The sequence below is a fragment of the Sus scrofa genome, chromosome 2 (assembly GCF_054392235.1).
Source record: "Sus scrofa isolate SSC_HxYL_T2T_F1_AM1 chromosome 2, Sscrofa_HxYL_maternal_Yorkshire_Landrace_v2.0, whole genome shotgun sequence".
NCBI lineage: Eukaryota > Metazoa > Chordata > Mammalia > Artiodactyla > Suidae > Sus > Sus scrofa.
Window position 1 is genome coordinate 8843323 of NC_139384.1, and position 12090 is coordinate 8855412.

Consider the following 12090-nt stretch of genomic DNA (forward strand, 5'->3'; position numbering starts at 1 on the left):
ACAGTAAAAACATCAGTGGTTGCCTGATGTTCAGAGAGAGGGAGAAAGGGTGGAGAGGTGGAAGGCAGGGCATTTGTAGGGCAGGCAAACTATTTTGTATGATACTGCAATGTCATTACATGTGTCAAAATGCTCAATAATAAAAAAAAAAAGTTAAAAAAAATTTTAAATGCTCATTAAGCTACAAGGTAAGCACTGTTACTCTCTTTAGGCTGAGGAAGGTCGTGAGGTACAGCTAAGAAATGAAAGAGGCTACACTTGAAGTTAACCCGACAGCAAAATACATGCATTTGTATACACACACACACACACACACACACACACACACACACACACACACACTGCACTCCCACCTTTCTTACCATCTTTCTCTGCTTCCTTCAAGGCTTTCTTTCAGTTACAGTGAAAACCTGTGGGGAGTTCCCGTCATGGCTTAGTGGTTAACGAATCCGACTAGGAACCATGAGGTTGCGGGTTCGATCCCTGGCCTTGCTCAGTGGGTTGAGGATCTGGCGTTGCAGTGAGCTGTGGTGTAGGTTGTAGACACAGCTCAGATCCTGCATTGCTGTAGCTCTGGTGTAGGCTACAGCTCTGATTGGACCCCTAGCCTGGGAACCTCCATATGCTGTGGGAGCGCCCCTAGAAAAGACAAAAAAAAAAAAAAAAAAAAAAACCTGTGTACACCTGGCTCCCCCCACCTCCCTATTCAGTCTTTCCTGGAAGCAAAGGCCTAAAATGAAAGCAGCCAATCAGGAGGCTGTGAAACTCCTTCGGCGCCGCCCACCCAGGCAGGTGCAAACCTTTGCCAACAAAGGAGAAAAGAAGAAAGGGGAGAAGAACACAGAGGCAGCCTAGTTTCCGCCCTCCAAGCCAGGTGGTGGTTGCGCGAACACTGTGCCACCTTCACCTGGGCTCTTGTCCAGGGAGGTCAGCCTTCCGACCAACCTAAGCTTTCCCGCTGGACTCCAGGCTCCTCTGTGATCTGCCTCCAGCGAGACATGGGTTGGTAGGGAGGAGGCCCAAGAAGGCAAAACACAGCAGGAGGAGTCACAGAGGTCTCCTCCCTCAGGCCCTTCCTCTTCCTCAACCCCTGTCGGCCGCTCCTGGGAGGGCAGGAACCAGTGCCGATGGCCCTGGGGAGACCACGTGCACGCGGGATGCTGGATGGCATGATGTGCCGTCCAGGAGCGAACTCAGGATTCCTGCTCCTCGTACCAGTTCTGGACCCGGAGCGAGGTCCAGCAGAGAGGCGATGAGGAGCTCTGGCATTCGCTTCCGAGAGGCAGGAGCAGGTGGATGTAAGCTGTGGCTGCCAGCCCGGAAAGCTAACCGTTCATCCATGCTCAGCTGCCCACCCAAGGACCTGCTCTGGCCCCTTCCTGCGCTAAGGGGATTCTACCCTAGACCAGGGAGCCTAGATCCTGGCGCATCCAGAGAAAGTCACGCGTTGCCCCCGACCAGGCAGGGGAGAGGGAGCAGCAAGTGTGCAACCGCCTACCCAACTGCGTAGGTACCCGCCAAAATCCCATTGGTCTGGGTCTTTGTTTCGAGACCCGCCCCTTAGCCTTAGCCCTGCCCCCTGACTTCTGGCCCCAACCCCTCTATTCCTCGGCTTTCCCAGCCCTAGAGGCTCCTCGACCCCTGCCCCACCTCTCGGCCTCGGCGCTGCCCCTGAGACCTGTCTCCTGCTCTGGAGGCCCCAGGTCTCGAGGACCCATCACCTGGCCCCATCTCAGCTGGGAACACAGGGACGTGTGCGGCCTTCTCTCTCAGCTGCTCCGCCTGCTGCCCTCTCCCTTTCCTGGCTGGATGACTGGTTCGGGACCGTCCTCACCTGAGCCAGGTGAGCGCCCCTTCCCCTACGCGGCCCCGCCTCTGTGCCCATGCTCCACCCCTCTCTGGCCGGTACCGCCTCCCAAGCAGACCTGCTCTGCTACCAAGCGCAAGGTGTCTGTCCTTTACATTAACCCTTGTCCTATGAGACAAGACCGGCTACCCACATTTAACAAGCCAGGAACGTCCTGTCCTGCCTTGGGCCGGGTCTCTGCAGCTCTTTTTCTCCTTGGATCTTCCCAGTAGCATCTGTGTCCAGCTCATCCTCTCAGAAGGCTTTTTTTTTTTTTTTTTTTGTCTTTTTGCCATCTTCTTGGGCCGATCTCGCGGCATATGGAGGTTCCCAGGCTAGGGGTCGAATCGGAGCTGTAGCCACCAGCCTATGCCAGAGCCACAGCAACGCTGGATCCCAGCCGCGTCTGCAACCTACACCACAGCTCACGGCAACGCCGGATCGTTAACCCAATGAGCAAGGCCAGGGATCGAACCCACCACCTCATGGTTCCTAGTCGGGTTCGTTAACCACTGCACCATGACGGGAACTCCTCAGAAGGCTTTTGAGTCCAGGGCTGGAACTAGGATGAAGGATCCTTGGTACTCTCTCGCCTCACCCAGCTCCTGTCTTTACTTAAAAATTCGACATTTCCTTCATCGTGGATTTTTTGTTTTTGTATTAATTTTGATTTTTAATACTACACCTAAAGGTCGCATATCTTGATCACTCAGCATTCTGGCACGCCCAGAAATTTTGCACCTGAGGTGAGTGCTTCATTCACCTCACCCTAGTCCCAGCCCTGCCCTGCACACACACACACACCTTCCCTGGCTGCCCACTGTTGGGGGACATCCAGGGACTTGATCTGGTCCCTCCCTGCCAAGGTCTCTGGGCTCCACTCTCTGTGCCCACTGCCCCAAGCCTTAGCCCTGCGTATGATCTCATTATCATCTTTATCTTGCAGAAAACTGATGGTTTGTTTACTATCATTGGGCAAAGGTAACAGTAGTGCAAAGTCCTCTAGTAAGGAAAGTGCCTGGTATGTTCTAGAAACAGAGGAGTAAGGAGGCAGTGGTAGGAAATTAAATCAAGGAAGAGGAGAGGCTGGTAGCACAGGAGCCTTGCAGGTACTTATAAGTTGATAGAGCATCTTGAATGGAAATGGGATCCGATTTGACTTCCATGTCAAAAGGAACCTTCTGGATGCTGGGTTGAGAACAGACTGTACAATGAGTCTGGGTAGAAGCAGGAAGACAGTGTGGAGGCAGTCATCCAGGTGAGAGATGACACTGGCCAAGACCACAGTGCTTGCACCCTGGATATATTGAAGGAAGAATCAACCAGATTCTCTAATGAATTAGATTTGGGACGTGGCAGAAAATGAAGTCAAGGATGACTACAAGGTTTGGGGGCCGAGCTACTGAAAGGACAGGGTTGCCACCTACTGAGATAATCACAGCTGCAGATAGAGCAGGTTTGGGTTAGGAATGAGTCATGTCTGAGGTGATTCTAGATATCTGAGTGGAGCTGGCAGGCCGTAATAATGACAGCGAGAACAATAATCATAGCTCCAGACGTCACAGTCAATCTGAGCCAGGCACTCTTCCGATGCTGTATGTGTCTTAACTCATTTAATCCTCCCAACAGCCCTGTGACATTGAGCTTCCATTATCCCCATTTTACAGATGAGGAAAACTGGACATACCCCTCGGATGTTCAGAGGAGAGGCTGGGCTAGAGACATGCATTTGGAAGTCATCAACATGGGGTGGCATAAGCCCCCTGGGGAGTGGATATGAAGGTCCAAGGACGGAGCCCAAAGACTCCAAAGTTCAGAGAGTGGGAGGAGAAAGATGGGCAAAGGAGACTGTGGAATAGCAGCCGGGGATATAGGAGGAGAACTAAGAGGGGGGGTTCCCCAGAGGGTCTGCACAGAAAATATTTCTATAATGAGGAAGTAATAGAAAGCACATTGAAAACTACAAATCGAGGAGTTCCCGTCGTGGCTCAGTGGTTAATGAACCAGACTAGGAACCATGAGGTTGCCAGTTCGATCCCTGGCCTCGCTGAGTGGGTTAAGGATCTGGCGTTGCCGTGAGCTGTGGTGTGGGTTGCAGACGCGGCTCGGATCCCGCGTTGCTGTGGCTCTGGCGTAGGCCGGTGGCTACAGCTCCGATTAGACCCCTAGCCTGGGAACCTCCACAAGCCGTGGGGGCGGCCCTAGAAAAGACAAAAAGACAAAAAAGAGCAAAGAAAACTACAAATTGAGATCACCATACAAGGAGACAATCTGGGGACGGGCACTAGCCACTGAATGGTTACGCAGCCTATATGCGTAAGTCACAAGTCCTCAGCTCCCACATCTGTCCAATGGATCTTTACTTTTTACATCCTGCGGCTGGTCCTCGTCCCCAGTCTCATCCCAGGACCACCTGCCAAGTTAGGCTTATCAGCCTCATCCTTCTGCCTTTACCTCCCCAACCCCCCCACTCCCTGTCACTTACCTACTAGAATGTTCTAGTTCCTAATCTACATGTTTGCTTCTAAGGTGTTCCCCCATTTTGAACTAGGCTTATGTTGGGGGTGGGGGGGAGGTATTACCATAAATACTTATAGTATTTACCTCTCACCCTGCCTCTCCTCTGGGCCCTGGCTCTCCTTTGACCCTGGCTGGGGCCCAAAGACCTAAGAGATGCAGCTAGGGAGGGAGAAGGAGCTGCCTGTTAAAGCCCTAGAGTCCAAAATCTCAGAAAGGGCTTTAGGGAGGAAAGCTGGGAGCCATGGTGGGAAGTGGGACTAGGGCCAGAAGCTGAAGTTCAAGGTGCAAGGGTCTGGAGCTGGAACCAGGAGACTTGGGGGCAGAGGCCTCATGGGGGGCTGAGCAATAAGGTCTATTGATTGAGGACTGGAGGCTGGGGCCTGGAATGGGGGACCAGGAAATCACATCTTGGGGCTACAGGCAGCCATCACTTTGACCCCCGGCCAGGAGGGCCCAGACAGCACCCCTCAGGCCTCTGGGGACCAGAAAGGATCTGGGAAGGAGCAGCTGGATGGAGTCTGAGCTCTCCACAGCTAAGCCAGGGAAAGTCACAGGAAGCCAAGCCCAAAGCAAGACACACTAAGAAGAGAAGAGCAAGGGGCCAGGAGATGGAAGTGTGCAGAAAAAGCTGGAGCCAGGGAAAAAAGCCCTTGAAGGAGCAAGAGTTGAGGCCTAAAAGAGGGAAGGCCTCAAAGGATCACCTGGTGGAGCTAGAGGGGTTCCAGATAAGCTAGTCCAGCGTGACTCAAGTATGTTCCGCACATGCCAGCTCTGAAAGATGCTCTACACAAAAATGGTTCCAGGTGACACAAGTTTGGAAAACACTGCTTGTTCTCTCTGCCTCTCTGGGATTCTTAGAATACATGTGCCATTTAAAGGCTCTGATAGGTTCCTCCAGTAAAGAAAATGACAGCAAAGTAAAGTAGTGTTCTATTTTATCATGGAAGACTTTTTGCTCATAACTTACACCTACTAATGTCCTATAAAACTGACTTTGAGGCCTACCAGCCTTCTGTATTACTTCCAGGAAACCAAAGCTCAGAGAAGGCAAGAAATGTGCCCAAGTCTCATGGCCAGAAGAGGCAGAGCTGAGTCAAAGCCCAGGGGTTCCATCTTCAAAGAACATCAGAGCCCAGAGACTCCTCTGGGACCATTTTTGCCTTTAACCTCAATCCCATTTTTGGGTGGGTAGACTGAGGCTGGGAGAGAGGCCATGACTCTTTCTCTCCCCCAGGGTCTAGACGGGACCCCCTACTTGACACAAGAGTCCGGTGCCCTGAAAACTACATAACCTCCAGAACCAGCTCATCCTCCCCAGACAGGCCTACACCATCCCCGCTGGGGCCAGCTCCCACTGACCTTCCCTCTATCTTTCTTCACCTCTTTTTCCTATTCTCAGGAAGTTCATGGGCTCTGGTCTGCCCTGGTCCCTTTCTCAGGATCATCCTGTCTCCTCAGCTCACTCACCGACCCCATGGCTTCTGGGCTCTGATTTCTCCTGTTCCCTCCTCAGTGTTGAGCACAGTGCTGGGCACAGAGTCCAGACTGTTCCCTTCAGGATGGGGCTGCATGATCAATCTGGAGGAAGTAGGATACATTATAGGATGCACTGTGTGGTTTTTTTTTTCCTTTGACTTTTTGCCTTTTCTAGGGCTGCTCCTGCCCTAGAATATGGAGGTTCCCAGGCTAGGGGTCGAATCGGAGCTGTAGCCGCCAGCCTATGCCAGAGCCACAGCAATGTGGGATCCAAGCTGCGTCTGCAACCTCCACCACAGCTCCAGATCACAGCAACGTCGGGTCCTTGACCCACTGAGCAAGGCCAGGGATCAAATCTGAAACCTCGTGGTTCCCAGTCGGATTCGTTAACCACTGTGCCACGACAGGAACTCCCCACTGTGTGTTTTTTAAACAGTGGCTACCAGTTTAAACTCTGAATGCCTGTCCCTGGAATGTAAGGCAAAGGAGCACAAGCATCTTTGTGCCAGGATCCGCCCCAGGCATCCTTTGATCACCAGGAAAAGGGCTGAGCCGAAGCTGGGCTTTTAATCCCTGTCCTCCTCCCCTCCCCCTCCCCCTCCCCCTCGCCACCCAGTGGTTTGCGGAGTCACCCCACTTGGTGGCCAGAAAGCTAGAGCAGGCTAAGCATGTGCTCCAGGGAGAGGTTCACACGCCTGGGAGAAAAGCAGAAAGATCAATACCCCAAAGTGAGGCAGATTGAGGCCCAAACCTGGCTGCTTCCCACAATCCAAAACCCATCCCCAGCCCGTCTTCCTACCTCCCTCTCTGTACCACCGCCACTGTCTCTTGGGAGGTGTCCCTTCAGAAAAGGGCTTCCTTCCTCTGATGTGCAGCCAGTCCCTCCCTTTCCGAGCCTCCGGTCCTCTGTGGGAAGAGGAAGAAAGGTAAGACGGGCAGGGGGGGTTGGTTCTTCACCCCTGAGGACCACGCGCGCCCTATGCCTGCTGGCAATGCACAACCCTTCCCCGTCTCCCCAGGGGGCTCCAGCTTCCCGCAAACCCCTGAGGTGCCCCAAGGTCAGGCAGCTCCAGCCGGCAGGCCCCTCCCCCACCCCAGCCTCCGCCTTGGAGCTCCAGCCCTAACTCGATTGTGCACTGTTAATCACAGCGTGCCGGCCGGTGGAGTAAACAGGCGGCCTCCGAGATCCACTCAAACTCATCAGTCCCTGCCCTGATCAGGCCCTCCTTCATCTCTGCGGCTGGCGGCTGGCCGGAGGCGCCAAGGGGGCAGGGGAAGAGTGGACATGGGGCCAGGGTCCTGTTAGACCCTGGCAGAAAGGTTGATTGCCTCACAGTCCAGGGATCTAGGTGGGGAGGAAAGGAGAGATGTGGGTACACTCGCGTTGACATTCAGGGGGACTTTAGGATAGGGGCAAAAGCAATGACTGGGGACCGACCACCATGCAACCAGAGACAAATTTCTGAACCTCTCAGTGCCTCGGTTTCCATCTATAAAATGGGGATAATAATTCCAACGACTTTGCCATGCTGCTACAAAAGTTAAATTAGTTAAAACGCAAAAACACTGAGAACGGTGCCCACACACAGTTGGGGCGATGTTAAGAGTCTGTTAAACGGGACAGCGAGATGAATGACTTGCTTCGCGAGTTCCCAGGATACGCCTCCGTCTTATAAACGGCCTAGAGAGTTCCCAATTAGTTAGGCTCAAGCTGGGAGTAAAACCCACATACAGCGAAGGAGTTCAGAGGGCAGAATGAGCTCACCTAACCTCTCTGGGCCTTATTTTTCTGCCTGTAAAATGGAAATAACTGTGCCGACATCATGGAGCTGTTGCGAGGATTAAATGAGAAAATGCACCAGAGCGCTTGTAGCCAGCGCTGCAAAGGGCAAGCCAGCTCCTATTTCTTTCTGAAGGTTAAATCTGCCCCATCCCTTACCCATCCCTGCCAACAAAGGGCCTGCACTGTAGGCCATGAAGGAGGTAGTTGTGCTATCATTCCTGTCCCTGTGACGGAAAATGGGCAACTGGCACACGCCGATCCGAGGCACCGCGGCTCCTCTCGCTGCCCCCGTCCCGGGCAAGAAGCTGGGCGGGCCACTAGAGGGCGCGGCGGGAGGTGCAGAGCGCGGTAGGTACCGCTGGAGCCGCCCAGGCAGCTTGCACTGAGGCAAAGGACCTGGTGCCGCCGAAGCTCAGAGATTCGCGATGCTGCGGGCGAGCGGGGAGAGGGGCCGCCCCCTACCCAACGGCAGCCTTGCTGCGCCTGCGCAGAGGCGAGGGTCTCACCCAGAGATGGGTGGCAAGAGTGAGCCACCTTAGGCTCCCCTCTCCCGGCTCCGTCCCACTCCTCGCCTTCGTGGGCTTCGAGCTTCGGTCTCCGCCTTGGTGGGGACTGGACGACAAAGCATAGGTGCCCACGGGAGTCCACCAGAAAAGGAGGCACAGTTAACTGGGTCTAGGACAGGGGTCTCTAAAATCGGTCCTACCTCACCAGGTCACTCCCTGGGCGCAGCTTGGGAGACGTTGGGGAGAAGCCTTGGGCGTCTGGACCTCAGGCCCGGGCTCCGGCCTGAAGTTCCAGCCCAAAGCTACAGCCAACTTGTCTCCGGCAGTCTTCCGTCGAACCTAGTCCTGGGCCGGGGCCCCTATACCACGTGGCGGAAAACTTGGGGGCCCCACGTCCACTGAACAAGCGAAGCAGAGTCGACGCTACTCATCAGATTTGTTGAGCTGCTTTTGGGCATTCCAGATCCGAGCGAGAAGCACGGGCCTCTGCAACGCGAAGCGCGCCTTTCTTCCGCCTGGCTGCACGTCTGTAGGACGTCCAACACCTAAGTGGCTGCAAGAAACCTGGATCCCGGAGGTCCGGCCCGCTTAGGTAGGGCAGAGAACGCTTACAGATGCCCTTCGGGAACGCAGATCCCCCCTGTCGTCCGGTCCCACCGGGATCTAGAGGTTTGTCAGGATGCGTTGCTTCAGTTCCCAACACCTTCCCCGCCCAACCCCGGCGCCTCAACTCAACCCCGCCGGCTCAAGGAGGAGGCAGCACCCCACAGGTTCAGGCTTTGCGAGGCACCAGTCTTACGTATCCTATCTTCGGAGGGTAACCTCGAGGCTTCGGGGCCGGTGGAGCTGGGCTCCTGCGGGTCCTCTGCCTGCCCCAAGGCTCCCATCATAGAGCCAGGACGGGGAGGTAAAGCGCCCGGTAGGTGAAGGGGAGATTGTTTCTACGAGGCCTTAACTTCGGAACCAGACTCGGAAAACCGGGATTTCCTGCCCAAGCTGATGCTTTTGTTGTGGCCACTTTGGGCCCTCGGGAGGCAGGGACTCCCGCTCCCCTTTCTAGGCCTGCTATATCCGCAGCCCCGCCCTCGATTTTAGTCGCTGCTTTTAAATCCGGGTATTAGTCCCTGCTGGAGTCTCGCTGTCGAGGACGTGAGGGGGAGGGGGTAACGAGGCTGAGCGCCTAAAGCAATGGTGGGTGGAGCTAGGGGTGCGCATATTGGAAGGGTGCCCTGTGGACCACCGGCTGCCTCCCTCCTGGGCTCGGAGGGGAGGTCAGTTGCCACTGCGGGTGAGACCACCCATCCACGAGCTTTGAGAGAGCTTTCCAGAGAGCTCTGAGGACCAACCCCTTCGTCTTCGTCGCCCGGTGGGGACCAGGAGGGTCGTCCAACCCCGCCTCCTTCTCCCAGGACAGAGAAAGCAGCACCGAGAAGAGATACGTTTATTGCCATTTGAGCTTCTGGGGTGTGTTCAAGCCGAACGTGAGGGTTCAACCGAGAGGCTTACAGCCGTACAGCATGAGCGCACTCCGGGGGCGCGCACTTCCTCCCCCAACCCCGGCCGAGCATTCAGCCTGGATCCCCGACCTTTTAAAAATGCTCTCCCAGTTTTTGCCATCCCTGAAACTGCAGCCTACACACTCCCACCCCGACCCCAGTCCCAGGATGGCCCAAGGCACACAGCACCCAACCCGAAACCCTGGAAACGCGTCCGGCATATACCTCTACTCATCTGTAAAATGGGAATAATAATAGAACCTCCCTCACAGAGTTGTGAGAAACAAACCAGTTGATGAATTAGAAAGCTTAGCAGCGCCTGGCATGTAGTAAGCGCTCAATACGAGTTATAAATAATAATAATGGCTTTCACTCGCAGCCAACGCCAGCGCCAAGTTTAACTTGCAACTGAGGATGATCGTTTTTCATCATGGAGAGCCCGATTCGCACCCAAGGCTGCATCTCTCTTCTCCCTTCTTTCCTCCCTCCCTCTCTCTCTGCACGAGAGAAAGGTGAGAGAGGCGGCCCGGGCTTGCGGGGCGACCTCGTGTTCCCTCGGTGGCCTGGAGGAGTAAATCCTCCACCAAGCGACCAAAAATAGCAACCGACAGGAGCTAAGACCCAGGTGGCCTGTGCCGTCAGAGGTCCCATCCGGCCAGAGAGAAAAGTGCACCGGCTAAGTTCAGGCCCGGCAGCTTTAGAGCCGCTGGGGGTCGCGCGGGGGCGGGGCTGGACCCCCACGTGCGCCGCCTGCCGCTGCTTCGCGGAGCCCTTTGTCGCGTTCGTGCCGCACTCCGCGGCTTAAAATAAAGACAATGTTCCCAGCCTCCCTGCGGCTAAATCCGGCTCGGGTGCGGGGGCGGTGAGAGAGCCGGGCGGGAGAGCTGCTTCTGGCCCTACCTCCCTTCTCCTTTCCTGCCTCAGTTTCCCCATCTGGTAAAGGGACCCAGCCAAGTCTGAACCGAGAAGAGTCATAAAATGGGGGGGGGGGCCCGCCGGGGGCGTCATCCCCCTGTTTCCGCAGCTGCAGGGACTTAAGGAGCAAACAAACCTTTTGGGACAGAGAGGGACACTCAAGAGGAGGCAAGGGAAAGCTGGACACCCTCCTCTCCCGCCTACAAAATAAGTGTTTTTATTTCTAAAGGGACGTGTGCAGAGGCGGTGGGAGAAGAGAAAAGGGAGACCAAGGAGCCTGGGGGGAGGGGGTTAAAGAGAGAGCCTGATTCAGACTCGGAAATGGATGTTGAGCGTGGAGACCTAACACCCCCACACTCAGCCACGTGTACGCGCACAAGTACACGCAGCCGCACCGCGCGCACAAGCCGCACGCCGCAAACCGAGCACAGCCCAGCAGGGGGCAGCCAGAGTCCGTGCCCACGGGCAGGGACTGGTCGAGTTCTGACCCGCTTATCGACCCCAGCCCGGGAGGGGTTGCTCAGATTCCTCTCCAAGCGGCAGGATGTCCTGGACTTCAGTGGGGAGGTGGAGTGGGTGCTTGCTCTAGCCTCTGCTGGCTTCCTGAAGCAGAGATGCCCCCACATGTACCTGCCACGTGTGCCCACCAGCGGCATGATGGCTGCTGGCCACGCCCCAGGGACTCCAGTTTCTGCTCCACCTGGCTCCATCAGCACCTGGGCTCCAGCCTGAGGAAGCCCAGGTTGCCCTCAGGCATTAGGATTGAAAGGGGGTGTTACCAGGGAAAAGGAGCGAGGAGCGAGTGGTGGGGCTGGTTCCAACCCCCTGCCCCATTCCAGAGCCATGGGCTTAGAGCCACGGGACCTGAGTCCAACCACTTGCCCAGCACATTTTAAGCATCCCTCTGCTCCTGGATTTTCTCTTCTATATAGTGTGGATTCATAGATGGTCCTGGTTCTGCCTACCTTCCACCCTAGGACTTCAGCAAAGGACCCAGCAGCCCAGCAGTGGCCTCCCCATCTCTGCCCTCTGTGGCCAGCTCCCCAGGAGGTCTCTAGGGCCAGGTGAGGGCGGTGCAGGACTCAGGTCTCTAAGGCAAAAGGCCCCCCGGGGTTCTGTCTCTGAGGACACAGAAATTCAAACCGGCCTGGGGGAGTAGGATGCTGGCCAAGCAGCTGGGCTAAGGGAGGTGGGGAGGAAGAGCAGGCTCGGCACTTCCCAGGTGCACACCTGTGCGCCCTGAGTGGGAGTCAGGAGAGACAGAATTTGACAAGCTGGGAGGAGAGCTGTCTGTCTGCCTGTCTGTCTGTCTTCCAAGTGGAAGCTGGGGGTGGAACAGGCAGGGAGGTAGAGGCTTGCCTCACTTGTCAGAATTAGCAAGTTCCACGATTGGGCAACACTTAGACACACAGCGAATACAGATACACGCGTCCTGGCTCCAGACCGACAGGGCGACACCTGCATCTACAGGCTGCACGGTGATATGCGTACTCAGGGACACACGTGTGCGGGACGCTCAGCAATGCGTGGAGCAGGCACAGCCCCCCA